Here is a 16393-nt window from a genome sequence, read left to right on the forward strand (position 1 = left end):
GAAACGTTAATAAAAATCATCTTTTAATAATATTGTGGCTTATTTCCCATTATAAATAGTTAAAATTGCCTCTTGGAAGTTTGAACATTTAATTTAAGCGAAATTAATTCTATTTATTTGTGAAATAAATATTTATTTCTGTTTTATGACAACAGTAAAGTGTATTTTAAATAAAATGAATTACATTATATTCTATAATTATTCTGAATTACATTATATTAAATTTGATATACAGAGAAGTTGTAGAATAGGCACATGGAATGTGCGGAGTTTATATGAACCAGGAAAAACACACAATGCCATAAATGAGATGAAAAGGCTGCAAATATCAATTCGGGGTATCAGTGAAATGCGATGGCCCGGATCTGGCCAATGCCATGTGGATGATCATGAAGTATATTATGCAGGAGAAGAGAGTAATTACCATCCTCATGGTGTAGGATTCATAGTCTCAAACGAGGTTAGCAAATGTGTTAGAGCGGTATGCCAGGTATCTGAACGAGTCATAATGATTCAGTTGAACGCGAAACACAGAAACATAAATTTAATACAAGTGTATGCACCGACAGCGGAAAGTGAACTGGAAGAACTTGACAAGTTCTACGCCGATGTAAAAACTGTTACCGACCAACTCAAGACTAGAGATCTCACCATTCTGATGGGTCACCTTAATGCTAAGATAGGAAAAGGCAGACAAAGTAATATTATTGGCTGTTATGGACTGGGCGATAGAAATGAAAGGGGAGACTATTTCGCAGATTTTTGCAAAGAACATAATCTATGTATAATGAATACCTTTTTCAAATTACCTAAAAGGAGATTATATACGTGGAAATCTCCAGCAGATACCCCCAATAATATGGTAAGAAACCAAATTGACTACATAACCATCAGTGAGCGTTACAGAAATGCAGTAAAGTCTGTAAAAACCTATCCTGGCGCCGATGTGCCATCTGATCACAATCTATTGTTAGCCGAAATAAAATTAAAACTTAAACGGATAAAACAACCACGATCCTCTAAAAAACTGGATACCGATTTTATTAGAAACAACAGTCAGGGGATTTCAAACAATTTAGAGAGCAATTTTGAGAATAGCGAACAACAAGAATCCATCGAGGATCATTGGAACCAAATCAAAACGATTATAAGCAACTCAACTCCAAACTTCAAAGAGAAAAATCAAAAGAAGCACCAGTGGATGAACGATGAGATTTTGAATTTGATGGAAAAAAGACGCAAATTTAAGAATCAAAACATCGAAATGTATAAACGCATTATATCCAACTACAGTGGAACCCCGATAAGTCGGCCCCCGATAACCCGGAAGTCCGGCTAACCCGGACCGATTTTCATCAGACAAAAATTTAACAAATAAACAATTTAACAATTTTATCAAATAAAAATGTATGTAGGCCAAATAATATTTCAGAGATAATGTGTATTTGTGTAATTTGAACACATAAGTACAATAGTAAAAATGATTCATGCACACGGCGGCAGCCAGAGCGACCGTCTCAGCTTATCGGAAAGAACAGACACCTGTCTGTATTCCTTTTTCTTTATTTATGTCAAACTGTCTTAGCATTGTTTAAAAAAGACGTGACTATTTAAAAATTCTTGTATTGTGTGTAGTACAGCCTATTAATCACTTCCGTTCTGTAATGTAATCGTGCTTCAGATTGTGTTTGCTTTGTCTACGTAATGGTAACAAAACGTAAAAATGTTGCAGTGACAATGGAAAAGAAACTAGAAACATTAGGTAGGATTGATAAAGACGAATCTTTAAAATAAATGTATTGCAGCATCATAATATGATATTATGCTACCATAGGTCTGGATCCCGCGTATGAAAAAAAAGTTGATTAATAGCAAGCTAAAAATTTATTAATAGCTTAAGGGTGTCTAGTCGGATAAACTTTGATATATGAGAACACTGGAACAGGGGCAGTTTTAATTGTGGAACAGGTCAAAAATTTGGAACGGTCAGAACACGAAAATGGCACATTTGTTTTGTCCGACAGAACAGACTTAAACTCTCCGAACAGAGTGACATATTCTACATGTTCCACTCATTAAAACGCCAATTTGGTGATAAATAGCAGTCTGATTTTTGCATGAGAGTTTAATCTCTGTTCGGAGAGTTTAAGTCTGTTCTGTCGGAAAAAATACATGTGCCGTTTTCGTGGTCTGACCGTTCCAAATTTTTAACCTGTTCCACAGTTAAAACTTCCCCTGTTCCAGTGTTCCCATATATTAATGTTTGTCCGACTAGACACCCTTAAGCTAATAACAAATTTTCAGCTTGCTATTTATCAATTTTTTTTTGTACGCAGGATCCAGACCTACCATATTATGGTGTCGGTACATCTCTACAGTATGACTGAGTTTTTTACCAAGAAATGAACAAAACTCTACACTCTATACAACTATACGTAATTTAGATGTGTACTGTGCATATCTGTTTCATGTTTTTGTAATTGTAATGGAGGTTATTTATTAATTTTTACTATATTCTCCGGCTAACCCGGATTTTCGATAACCCGGATCGGCCGCGGTCCCGATTAATCCGAGTTATCGAGGTTCCACTGTACTACAATTCTACAGGGTGTGAAATTTGCTACGAAAAAAACGTAATTAGCTTTTAAACTACCCTGTAAAACATTACAAAACCGCATATTTTAAGAAAGAAGACATCGAGTAGAATCTAAAAATGTAAAAATATACAGGGTGTCCTATTAAAAAAAACGAAGTTATGAGCAACTTCCGGTATAACCGGAAGTGGCAAATTGATGAAAATATTTTCATTAAATAGATCACCCTTCAAAACCCCTTCATTCCAATTTTCATGATTCTGTTGCCTTTAGTTCTCAAAATATTTCTAATAGGCCCGTTATCTGCCTCACCATATACCTAATACATTATAAATACAAAAATGCCCGTCACAGTTCGGACGAGAAACTTAGTTATTAACAAATAAGGGTCAAAAATGGCAGTTTCTTCGTTTAAATCGCTACAGCTAAAAACAGGGTGATTAAATATATTATTTATAATATTCTTCTTTTTGTAGATAAGCCAAGGTTTAAAATGGCACTTTTTTAATTTTGGTCCCATCCTTTTTTGTTTCGGAAAATGCAAAATAAGAATAAAATTTCAAAAATAAAAAATGTGCTACAACTTTTGCGAAAATGACCTCAAGACTTTCATATTGCAAGAGTGGTTGAGTCAAGCTTTCCTTATAAGATACAAAAATTTTTAAGAAAATTCCACACCTGTAATTTTGAACCAATCAAAATACGTTATTACTCGTGGGGTACCCAACAGCGAATTATAGTGGAAATTTTTTGACGTTTACAATAACAGAACATTTTTGACAGACTGGTTTTTATTTGTTTACATAATTTAGTTTTGAGGTCTGGATCCCGCGTATGAAAAAAAAGTTGATTAATAGCAAGCTGAAAATTTGTTAATAGCTTAAGGGTGTCTAGTCGGATAAACTTTGATATATGGGAACACTGGAACAGGGGCAGTTTTAATTGTGGAACAGGTTAAAAATTTGGAACGGTCACACCACGAAAACGGCACATTTATTTTGTCCGACAGAACAGACTTAAACTCTTCGAACAGAGATTAAACTCTCATGCAAAAATCAGACTGCTATTTATCACCAAATGGGCGTTTTAATGAGTGGAACATGTAGAATATGTCAATTGGCAGAAATTATGACAGGTGATAAATAGCAGTCTGATTTTTGCATGAGAGTTAAATCTCTGTTCGGAGAGTTTAAGTCTGTTCTGTCGGACAAAATAAATGTGCCGTTTTCGTGGTGTGACCGTTCCAAATTTTTAACCTGTTCCACAATTAAAACTGCCCCGGTTCCAGTCTTCCCATATATCAAAGTTTATTCGACTAGACACCCTTAAGCTATTAACAAATTTTCAGCTTGCTATTAATCAACTTTTTTTTCATACGCGGGATCCAGACCTATTCATTTTCTATCACTTGTAGTTACTCAAAACTTATGTAAAATTGAAGAATATACTATTTTCTATCTTGAAATTGTATTCCCATGCAACTACAATGAGTAGAAATTACGAATTTGAAAGCCTAAATAATTGCTGACAAAGCTATGGCGCGCTATTAATCTGTTCATGCAGCTTTGGATTTTCAAATGCAAATTTGGTGTGGAATTTTCTTACCGAATACGACGCGAAGTCAAATTAATGTCCGGAAATTTTTTTTTGATCATGAATATTTTTAGAAAATTTCCCTCGTCTGCGACTCGGGAAATTTTCAAAATATTCATTATCTCAAAAAAATTTCCGGAAATAATTTGACCTCTAGTGGTATTACTAGTGACTATTCGTGAATTAGTTAAATTTTATTCAATTTGTTTATCGCAAAGACCTTTTTTTCGCAATTTTATTGTTCAGAAAATAATAATGACATAGCAATTCTGTGGAAACCACATGCAAGAATAATTGTTATGTTTTGAAAGTATGGAAAAAATTATTAAGAAGTCGTTTTTATCACTCCGAAAAAAGTTTTGTAAAATAGAGTAATTTTGGCTTCTAAACAATTTGAATAACTTTGTTAGTATTGACTATAGTGTAAATCTACTTTAGGATTTCAAAAGCTGGTATTTATATGAATTTTCAGAAAAAAAAAACTTTTTGCCTAGGTTAATTAAGTTCAAAGTTAGCCACTTTTATTATTTAATTCGCAATTACTTCTCTCTCTCTCTCTCTCGTTCCATCCCTCCTTGTGGAGTATTGGGCGCTTATGCGTTTCTTGGCCAAAAGTGTAAGATTGCTGTCTGGCCGGGACAGCGCATCTTCTTTTGTTTTTATTCTCTGGATAAATTGTGAACTAATTCCCTCCACTCTCTTCTATCTTTTGCTCTCTTTTTGACTTCGCCCCATCTTAGTCCAATTTTTTCGTGTTCTCTCGTTGTTGTTCTTTTCCAGCTGTTGTCTGGTCTGCCCCTCTTTCTTTTTCCCTCTGGTTGGTATTCAAGTGCTTGTCTTGCTATGCTGCTTTGGTCTTTCCTTAAAGTGTGGCCGATCCATTTCCATTTTTTTTCCTTGACTGTAGTAGATACGTTAGTTTGCTTTGTCCTTTCCCATAGTTCTGTATTAGTTATTTTATTTGGCCAGTATATTTTTAGGATTTTTCTTAGAGATTTGTTTACAAATGTTTGTAGTTTTTTAGTTGTATTTTCGTCCTGTTTCCATGTTTCTGCTCCATAGAGCAGTATACTTTTAATGCAACTGTTAAAGATTTTAATTTTTGTTGTTTCCGATATTTCGTTTGTTTGCCAAATTTTATTTAAAGCGTTGAATGCGTGTTGCGCCTTTGTTATTCTCGTCTGTATATCCTTTTTACACCCCCCGCTCCTTTCCATGACAGATCCCAGATATGTGAACTTGTCTACCTCTTCTACTTCTTTACCGTTTATCATTATTTTATTATTTGGATGGTTATTATTTTTTAGAAGTTTAGTTTTTTCTGTGTTTATTCGAAGTCCGATCGTGTCGGAGTACTGTGCCAATTTGTCAATTTTTGCTTGCATATGATTTCGGTGTTCAGTTATAAGGCAGATGTCATCTGCAAATTCGAGATCTTCTAGCTGTTTGAAAAGGTTCCACCTGATGCCTGTTCGATCGTCGATTACTTTCCTCATTACCCAATCTATCATAATAAGAAATAGGGTAGGGGATAGTACACAACCCTGTTTGACTCCACTTTCTATGGATATCTCTTCTGTTACTTCACCTGAATGTTCTAGTTTGGCTTTGTATCCTTCGTAGAAGAGTTTAATAAAGTTTATGATTTTTTGTGGTATCCCATATAATCTAAGGATTTTCCACATCTGTGCCCTATTTACACGGTCAAAGGCCTTCTCGAAGTCGATAAAACTCACATCTATATCTTTATTCCATTCATTTGTTTGTTCCAAGATAATTCTAAGGGTGCAAATGTGATCAATAGTGGAATGGTTGGAACGGAAGCCTGCTTGGTTGTTTCTCAGTTTTTTATCTAGTTCCGGCTTCAATCTTTCCAAAATGATTTTGGTCAGCACTTTGGATGTGGCACTTAGTAGTGTTATTGCACGCCAATTGTTGCATTTGCTCAGGTCTCCTTTTTTGGGTATTTTTATAATCAATCCCTCTTTCCACTCCTTTGGCAATTCTTCGTCCGTCCATATTTTATTCAAAAGTGTATGTAGCATCTCTACTGACTGCTCGGTGTCTGCTTTTATTATGTCAATGGGTATATTGTCGATTCCTGCGGCTTTGCCATTTTTTAGTAGTTTTAGAGTGTTTCCAATTTCTTCCATTGTAATTTCTCCAATATTCACTTCTAGCTCTGGTGATTCTACTTTATCTTCTATGATTTGAGTTATTTCATGCTTAGCATATATCTCTTCGAAGTATTCCTTCCATCTTTGTATTATTTCTTTCTCATTTTTTATTCTATTTCCTTGTTTATCCTTTACTTCTCGTATATTTCGTTGTGCTTTTCCTGTTAAGTTTCGTATGATTGTATATTGTGTTCGTAAGTCGTTTTCTTTCGCTGCTTCTTCTGATATATTTAGCATCTCATTTATATAGTTTCTTTTATCTTTTCTGGCTTGTTTTTTTACTTCTGCGTTTTTTGCCTTGTATTTCCTTTCAAGTGCCCTCTCTTCTTCCGATCCTTCCTTTTGTAGAATTTCTTCTTTGATCTTTTTTCTTTCTTCTATCAGTAGTAGAGTGTCTTTGGTAATCCATTTTTTATTTTGTCTTCTTTTTAATCCGATTGTTTCTTTTGCTGTATTCATCATCACTTCTTTAAAATATTTCCATGTTTCTTCGACTGACTCTCCAGTTTGTTGTGATACTGTTCGGTTAATTGCCAGTTTCTCACTAAATTTATTTCTTATACATTCTTGTTTTAGGGCATCAACGTTGTACTTGTTCCTTCTGCTGATTTTTTGGTTTTTATCTCTGGCTAATTTCATTTTTAGTCTCGCTTTGATTAGCATGTGGTCTGATCCCACATCAGCACCTCTTAAGCTCCTGACATCTTGCAGCCAGCTTCTCCATTTATATTCAATTATTATGTGGTCTATTTGATTCTTGTATCTCCCTCCCGGTGATTTCCATGTTTCCTTATGTATCCGCTTATGTTTAAAGATGCTTCCGCCTATTAAAAGTTCATTTTGCTCACAAAATTCGATTAATCGATTTCCATTGTCGTTTCTCTCTCCGATTCCCTCCTTTCCCATCACATGTTCATGTCCTTTATTATCATTTCCTATTTTTGCATTAAAGTCTCCGATTACTATTTTTATATCTCTTCTATATTTATTATTAATCTTATTAAACGTTGTTTGTAGTTGCTCGTAAAATTCTTCCTTCTCATTTTCGTCGTTTTTATTTGTGGGAGCATATACATTTATTACTATTATGTTATAATATCTTGCCTTCAGTCTCGCCCAAATAATCCTTTCTGACACTGGTTCCCACTCTACTAGAGCCTTTCTCCCCTTTTGGGCTAGCAGTATTGCCACTCCCTTTTCGTGTTTGTCATTTACATCCGTATTCCCAGAATATATCATTAGCTGTTGGTCACCTACTCGGGTTGATCCACTACCATTCCATCTTGTTTCGCTTAGTCCGACAATGTCTAATTTGTACTTATCAATCTCTTGGCTTACCTGCTCCAATTTGCCGGTTTCGTGTAGGGTTCTTACATTCCATGCACCTATAAATATGTTCTCTCTTATGTCTATTTCATGTTTATCTTTCGTTTTTGCTCTATTTCTATTTTCGTCCTTGCTCAATTCCTTTTTCTGTGCCTTGTCTGTCGTGATTTGTGCTTTTGTTTGTGTATTTTCATCTTCTGTTAGTTTTTTGGATTTCCCTGGTCTTCTTCTAGCTGGTTGCTGTATTGATTCCATTTGTGTGTTTTTCCATCTATTATTAATTTATTATATTTTATTGTAACACTTTTACCCTTATTAATTTCTTCATTTGCGACTTGTCTTATTTTTTTCTGTGTTTGTAGTTTTCTTTTGTTATGTCATTATTTATATATACTTTATTGCCTTTTATGTGTTTTAGTTTAGCTTTATTTTGCATGATCTTTTCTTTTTCAAACTTGTTCTGTAGTTTGACCAAACATGTTTTTTCTCCCAGTTTGATAACTTCTTCGATTTGAACATTGATATTCATTTCTTTTTCCATGAAGTTTCCTACAGTTTGTTTCAGTGCATTTCTATCGATTGTATCTATTGGCAAGCCTTGTATTACAACATTATTTACTTTCCTTTCCTTTTCTAGTCTTTGTACACGTATTTTCATATAGTTTAGTTCTTTTTTCATTTCTTCCTTCTCCTTGTGTTTAGTTTGGTTTTCTTGTTTAACTTTCTCCAATTCTGTTTTCAGGTCGTTTAATTCCTCCCAGTACTTTCTCTGTTCATTCTTTATCTCTTTTACTTCCGTTGTTAAATTTTTTGTTTCTGTGGTTAAGTCATGCATCATTTTAATAATTTGATCGAGCTTATTATCTTCGTTACGGGTTTTGTTAGGCGATCTAGACACTTTTTTACTTTTTTGGAACAATTCTTCCTCTTCTTCTCTGTTCCTCTTTCTATGGTCTTCTGATGTGTCGTCGTCCGAATCCACTTTGTATCTATCCATTATTTTTACCGGTGTTAACAAATTCGAAGCCATTTTTTGTGGCGCAGCGTGCATGTATTACTCACTCCCGTTACTTAATAGTCCAATCGGTGTTTTGTCACTGTTCGGTTTGCGAAAAAGTGCCGAGCCCGCCTCAAAAGCGCGGAGGCTCTTCACCTTATCAAACCTAAATAGTTACTGTTATTTATAGTTCGTTAATTTGCATACGATATTTTTGTTCTTTCCCAATAAATATAAGAAATTGTACACATACAGATTTTTTTCACTTACTTATATTCACTCCCGTTACTTAATAGTCCAATCGTTATTTTGTAACAGTTTGGTTTGCGAAAAAGTGGCGAGCCCGCCTCGATGGCTCAAAATCAAGTCACCTTATCAGAACTAATTAGTTTCTGGTTTTTATAGTTCTTTAATTTGCAAGCGATATTTTTGTTCTATTCAATAAATGTAAATATAAGAAATTGTACTTACAAATTATTCTGCTTGTTTTCTTGACTCACTTTCTGCACAATTTCACTTTGTCAGTTTATGGTTTCTTTGGCGCTTTAAAAGCTTTTTAATTATAGCCGTAATAATCACAAAACTTGATAAAAGTTACGAGCACTCATAAACACGTCTTACCAATTCAATTAGAGATGGGACAAAAAAAAGGGACACTTTTATTATTTAATTCGCAATTACTTCTATATACATCAAATTCTCATGTAACAGTGTTAGTTACCATACTACTCCGAAACGGCTTGGCCGATTTTTATAAAATTTTACAAGTTTATCCTGTAGGACGTTGAAGAGGTTATAATCTATTTTTTATACCCATAAGTTATAAGGGGGGTTGCCCCACTGACATTTTTTTAAATTTTTTTGGACAAAATTATCTCATTTAATTTTATATGATGTAGAATTAAAAAATACATAAAACCCTTAATTTTCACTCTTCTATGACCAACCTCTATTTGTTAATAGCCATCTATATATTTACATCTATAAAATTCTCCTATAGACAAGGCGAAAACGGCGGGTTCGAAGGGAAAAATATTCCCATGAGATTTTTTTGCATAATCACATTCGTGAGATATCACAGAATAAGGTTCAAGAAGTCGCCCACGTGAAAAGTTTTTTTTTTTTAATCAAATTGCAAGAATCAATATTTTTGGCCCGAACAATTTTTTCTTTAATTTTTTGGACCATTCTGGACAAAAAAGGTCTTTTATAATTTTTCTCTAAAGTTGATCGTTTTCGACTTATAAGCAATTTAAAATTGAAAAAAACGAAAAATGGCGATTTTCAAGGCTTAACAACTCGGTTAAAAGTTATTATTATGAAAGTCAATATATGACTAAATCAAAGTTTAAAGCCACCCCTACAAGATACTAAAGAAATTTTTGTCATTATTTTATTACTAACCTGTTATTTTTAAGTAATAATAATACGCGCCATGCACGTGTCCGGCCGCTGTAAATTCTGAGTGCGAGAGAGAAGCCATTCCAGCATTCCAATTGTGCATCTTACTCGCACTCACATTTACAGCGGCGTCAATATGATCTAACCGCTCTTTTTTATTAATTAAAAATAACAGCTTAGTAGTAAATTAAAGACACAGATTTCTTCAGGATCATGTAGCGGCGACTTTAAACTTTGATTTAGTCATTTTCTGACTTTCATAATGATAACTTTTAACCGAGTTATTATTATGTCTTGAAAATCGCCATTTTTCGATTTTTTCAATTTTAAATTGCTTATATCTCGAAAACGATCAACTTTAGAGAAAAATTATAAGAGACCTTTTTTATCCAGAATGGTCCAAAAAACCTACAAAAAAATTATACGTTCCAAAAATATTGATTTTTGCAATTTGATTAAAAAAAATTGGCCCACTTTTCACGTGGGCGACTTCTTGATCCTTATTCTGGGATGTCTCACGAATGTGATTATGCAAAAATATCTCATGGGAATATTTTTCCCAACCAACCCGCCGTTTCCGCCTTGTCTACTATCATAGTGTTAGTTTCCATACTCCTCCGAGACCGCTTGATCGATTTTTATGAAATTATATATGTATATTCGGTAGGTCTTAGAATCGGTCGTAATCTATTTTTCATATCCCTGAGTAATAAGGGGAGTTCCCCCTAACATTTTGTAATGTTAGGTGGGTTTGTGTATACATACCGTACTCTATAAGACTACGAGTACATACAAATTAAAAAAAATATGATCAAAATCCATCAACAAGTTCCAGCGATATTAATTGCAGCATATGTTTGCAGAAATAGTTTCATTTTTTGAGTGCACTTATTTTAGTAATTCTCCTCCATCGACCACGAATTAATTCCGTTCGGACTCCATTTTTAAAGCTTTATTAACCACTCTGTTGAGGTTCAAAGTTTACTCAAACTTTTACACATAACCTATATATATTAAACTTTAAAATGGCTCTAGTTAGGTTGCTTAATTCTTATAAACAAAGTAGCCGTCACTTAAATAAAAAAGTGGCTAACTTTGACCGTAATTAACCTAGGCGAAAAGTTTTTCTTTGAGAATTCGTATAAAAATACCAGTTTTTCAAATTTCATTGTAGTTTTAGCCTACAGTCAATACTAACAAAGTTATTCAAATTGTTTATAAGCCAAAAATTACTATATTTTAATAAAATGTTTTCTGAGGGATAAAAATTACATTTTAATAATTTTTTTAAAAGCGTTAAAACATGACTATTCTCCTTTCATGTTGTTTTCACAGAATTGCTGTATCATTATTATTTTCTGAACAATAACATTGCTCTTTGGGATAAACAAATTGAATAAAATTTAAACTAATTGACGCATTGTCTCAAAATTTTTTGTGCATTGTATGGACTGTTTATCTCAACTTTTCATGCAATATAAAAGTCCTAAATTCATTTTCGCAAAAGTTATAGCAAATTTTTTATTTTCGAAATTTTAGTTTTATTTTGCAATATCCGAAGCAAGAAATAATCGGACCAAAATTAAAAAAACGGTATTTAAAATCTTGGCTCATCTACTAAAAGAAAAATATTATAAATAAGACATTTAATTACCCTATTTTTACCTGTAGCGATTTAAACGAAAAAACTCTAATTTTTGACCCTTATTTTTGTTAATAATTAAATTTCTCGTCCAAACTGTGACGGGCATTTTTGTATTTATAATGTATTAGGTATATAGTACCAAAAAACCAATTTGCAACATGGCTGCTCAAGTGTCCCGAACAAATTTAAAAAACGCTATTTAAAACCTTGGGTCATCTACTAAAAGAAAAATATTATAAATAAGACCTTTAGTTACCCTATTTTTACCTTTAGCGTTTTAAACGAAAAAACTCTCATTTTTGACACTTATTTTTGTTAATAACTTTTCTCGTCCAAACTGTGACGGGCATTTTTGTATTTATAATGTATTAGGTATATAGTACCAAAAAAACCAATTTGCAACATGGCTGCTCAAGTGTCCCGAACATGGTATATTTTTGCCTTATTTCCCTGGTGTATTATCTGATATTGAATTATCGCGGGTATCACGATTCTGAGATTGATAATAATCAAATCAAAGAGAGGTATTATTTTTACCTTTTGTAATATATTTAACAATATTTGTAATATGTTATGTTATTTTTTAGGAAATGAAATCTATGCTTTACGCAGCTGTGGAACAAGCTCCGTCCGCTGAACTTGTTGAGCCAGAAATATTGTCGAGGTACTTTGCCAAGTTTGATGAGCAGTTTTTTTCATATTCTGAAAAGGAGCTAACTAAAATTAACACCTTTTATTCCGGTAATTATAACAGTTTTTTTAGAAAGATAATATTTATATTTAGTTTTTTATGTTAAATGTTAGGAAGGTTGGAGATACATTTTTTAAATGTTTATAATCCCGACTTACCTTATGCATCTTATGTATGTTATGGTTCTTTTTGCTTTAAACTTAAACCATCGAATAAAAATGTATACCATTTTTATTCAGTTGCAATGCGAAGGCAAAACAATCTTACTTTTCAATTAGAATACGGAGTGCAGTCCAGTCCCTTGAATCGCGATTTTCGGCTCTTATTGGAGCCTTCATCGGAAAGAACGTAGGCACTGTTCTCCATATTTTAACTGATTCGCATCGAGAGGTTTTCCCATCCATTGCAACTGAAGTGATGATAGTAGGTGGCTAGCGCCATCTGGAATTGAAAGACGAAGTAGTTTTCAATCCTAATAGTAAATTATTAATATTGAAAATATTAAAAATATTACTAAAAGATTTTTAATTTGAAACGAGAAAGTCACCAGGAAAATGTACCAATAAGTTTTCAATTTAAAAACATTTTAGTAATATTTTTAATATTTTCAATATTAATAATTTACTATTAGGATTGAAAACTACTTCGTCTTTCAATGCCAGATGGCGCCAGCCACCTACTATTATCACTTCAGTGGCAATGGGTGGGAAAACCTCTCGATGCGAATCAGTTAAAATATGGAGAACAGTGCTTACGTTCTTTCGGATGAAGGCTCCAATAAGAGCCGAAAATCGTGATTCAAGGGACTGGACTGCACTCCGTATTCTAATTGAAAAGTAAGATTGTTTTGCCTTCACATTGCAACTGAATAAAAATGGTATACATTTTTATTTTATAGTCGTATTACTCCGTAGAATAACTAGGTGCATTTTTCCGTTGGAACTTTACCAGCTGCAGACGGGGGATGTGAATTGCATAGTGTAGAATTCCTCCCCTCTCGTCTTCGCTGCAGCATCCATTTGACTTGCAAATTGTAGAAATCTTGGAGGTGTCACCAGGAAAGTGTACCAATAAGTTTTCAATTTAAAAATCTTTTAGTAATATTTTTAATATTTTCAATATTAATAATTTACTATTAGGATTGAAAACTACTTCGTCTTTCAATGCCAGATGGCGCTAGCCACCTACTATCATCACTTCAGTTGCAATGGGTGGGAAAACCTCTCGATGCGAATCAGTTAAAATATGGAGAACAATGCCTACGTTCTTTCCGATGAAGGCTCCTATAAGAGCCGAAAATCGCGATTCAAGGGACTGGACTGCACTCCGTATTCTAATTGAAAAGTAAGATTGTTTTGCCTTCGCATTGCAACTGAATAAAAATGGTATACCTTTTTATTTTATAGTCGTATTACTCCGTAGAGTAACTAGGTGAATTTTTCCGTTGGAACTTTACCAGCTGCTGACGGGGGATGTGAATTGCATAGTGTATAATTCCTTCCCTCTCGTCTTCACTGCAGCATCCATTTGACTTGCAAATTGTAGAAGTCTTGGAGGTGTCACCAGGAAAGTGTACCAATAAGTTTTCAATTTAAAAATCTTTATTAATATTTTTAATATTTTCAATATTAATAATTTACTATTAGGATTGAAAACTACTTCGTCATTAAACCATCGAATTTATAGAAAATAATCTAGAATATTTTTTATCATAACTATTATCTAGAATTAATTTTATTTAATATATGCCGTTTATGATTTTCTGTTTTTGGCAATTTTTATTGAATTTTCTAATTCTTCCGTTGTTGTTGTGCGACATGTGGGCAGTTTTGTATTTGTTTTACATGTAGTTCATCGCTAAATAATTCTTTAATATACTTTTATCATCCTTTTTGTTTATCGATATTATTTATGATATAGTTACCTTCTTTATCGCCAAGGTTGTATCTTTTAAGCTTTTATTTCGTATACTAGCAGCATCTTTTTATATAAGTTGAAAAGATTGTCCTTTTTTGCAGACATTTTACTGCAAACTACGATTCTTTTACTATTCGTATTTGTCTTCTTATTTTTTTCTTAATGTCGCTGTGCTTTTGAGGATCTCGGTTTTTAAATCCATAGTATTCTAAATATCCTTCTTTTTTCCACAATATAATTGTTGATCTACTGTTGTTTTATTATATATGATTTTGAGTAAGTCGAAAGTGGTTTGTTTATAACAGTTTTAAAATGACGCCATTGATTTTCAGTATTATGAAGGTCTTGGTCTTCTTCAAAGTTTTTCACGAAACTAATTGAGAGTAGTTGATGAAGGTAAATAGGCAGGCTTAGGTAACATCAAAGAAACATGAAACGTAAAATACGTTTTATGGAAATAAAACACTGTTAAATAAATGAACGTCCGGACATTTATGAAACTCTCCGAAAATAAAAATGTTTTATGAGCATGAATCACACTCGTTTCATTGGTAGGCGAACTTCAAGATTTGTTTAGCCGTGTTTTATTTTCATGAAACGTGTTTTTCGTTTCATGTTTCATATTTCGTTGGTGTGCGGCTTGCCTTAAGGCGAATTTACACTTATTCACTTTAGATGTACAGTGCGGATGATTCATCCGCAATGAAAGTTATAAACATACTCTTCATCTACATTTCATCCAAGATGCAGATCCAAAGTAAACAGTGAACAAAGTAGAATGTCTTCCTACTTTTCTATGAACTGGCTGGATGATAGATCCACCGTGAACCCCTAGTGTAAAGTGTAAACTTGTTTTCTTCGGATCATTGAACATTCCATGCCATCAAAACGCAGTTGAATAATTTTTTTTTTTGGTGCATAAAATGGCTTTTCAATGGAAAGACGAACATATGCATATATTTCTAGAAATATATCGTAATCATGACTGCCTGTGGAATATTCAATCTGAGGACAACCATAAAATAAACATTTGTGAAGCTGCATACCCGTTTGTATTAAAAGAGCTGCATTTATCTGGATTAACTATAGGCGACATTAAATCAAAAATCAAAACTATCCACCCTCGCTATTGTCCAGAGTTTGCAAAAATTAGGAAGTGAGAAAAGAGTGGATCAGGAAGCGCTAATGTCTATTCTCCTCATTTATTTTGATTTAAAGAGGCAAACTATTTCTTATTTTTTTTTCTAATTTTCGACATTCTTCTAGTAATGCTTTACTTATTAACTCCACGCCGACACTTTCAATCGTATTCGTCATTTTGAAAAGAAACGAATTCCGTCAATGAAAATGTAAATTACGGGCCTTTCAATCTACACTTTCACTATTCATGTATCATCCGCAGTGTACATCTAAAGTGAATAAGTGTAAATTCGCCTTTAAAGAGTCGACATTGAACCTGTTATTAGGTTGATGCTTTCTTGATGAATAGAGGAAGTGAAAGAAATTCATATATTAAAGTGTGTAAAGGTATTTTATTTTCCTTAGCTAATCGCTTTCGAAATTGTCATCATCGGAGATAATGGCCAACGTATAAAAAAGGGGTCTAGGACATTTCATCGCCGCCGTTTCGATGCCGCCAGTTCATCGCCGGCCGATTCATCGCCGGTCGTTTCAATGCCGCCGGTTCATCGCCAGTCAGTTAATCGCTAACTGATATACATATTTCCAAATTTTCGACCAATTTTAGACAGTTACATTTATTATTTATTTATAGTATTAATTAGGAATTCTAGGAAATGCGAGATATGACCATTCCCGTTGCCATACTTAATCTTTTAATAGACTTTTAAACTTTTATAATATAAAATATAATTTAACACTACACTGTTTAGTATCAAATTTAGGGGAAGTAGAAATGGAACAGTAAATTAATATAATAACATTTTTTATCTATTTATTTGTCATAAGTTTTGAACTGAATGTAACGTCGTGTCGTGTCATCTCCCATAATACAGGATCAACTAACTAACTGGCGATGAAACGGCCGGCGAT

Source organism: Diabrotica virgifera, chromosome 2 (assembly GCF_917563875.1).
Source record: "Diabrotica virgifera virgifera chromosome 2, PGI_DIABVI_V3a".
NCBI lineage: Eukaryota > Metazoa > Arthropoda > Insecta > Coleoptera > Chrysomelidae > Diabrotica > Diabrotica virgifera.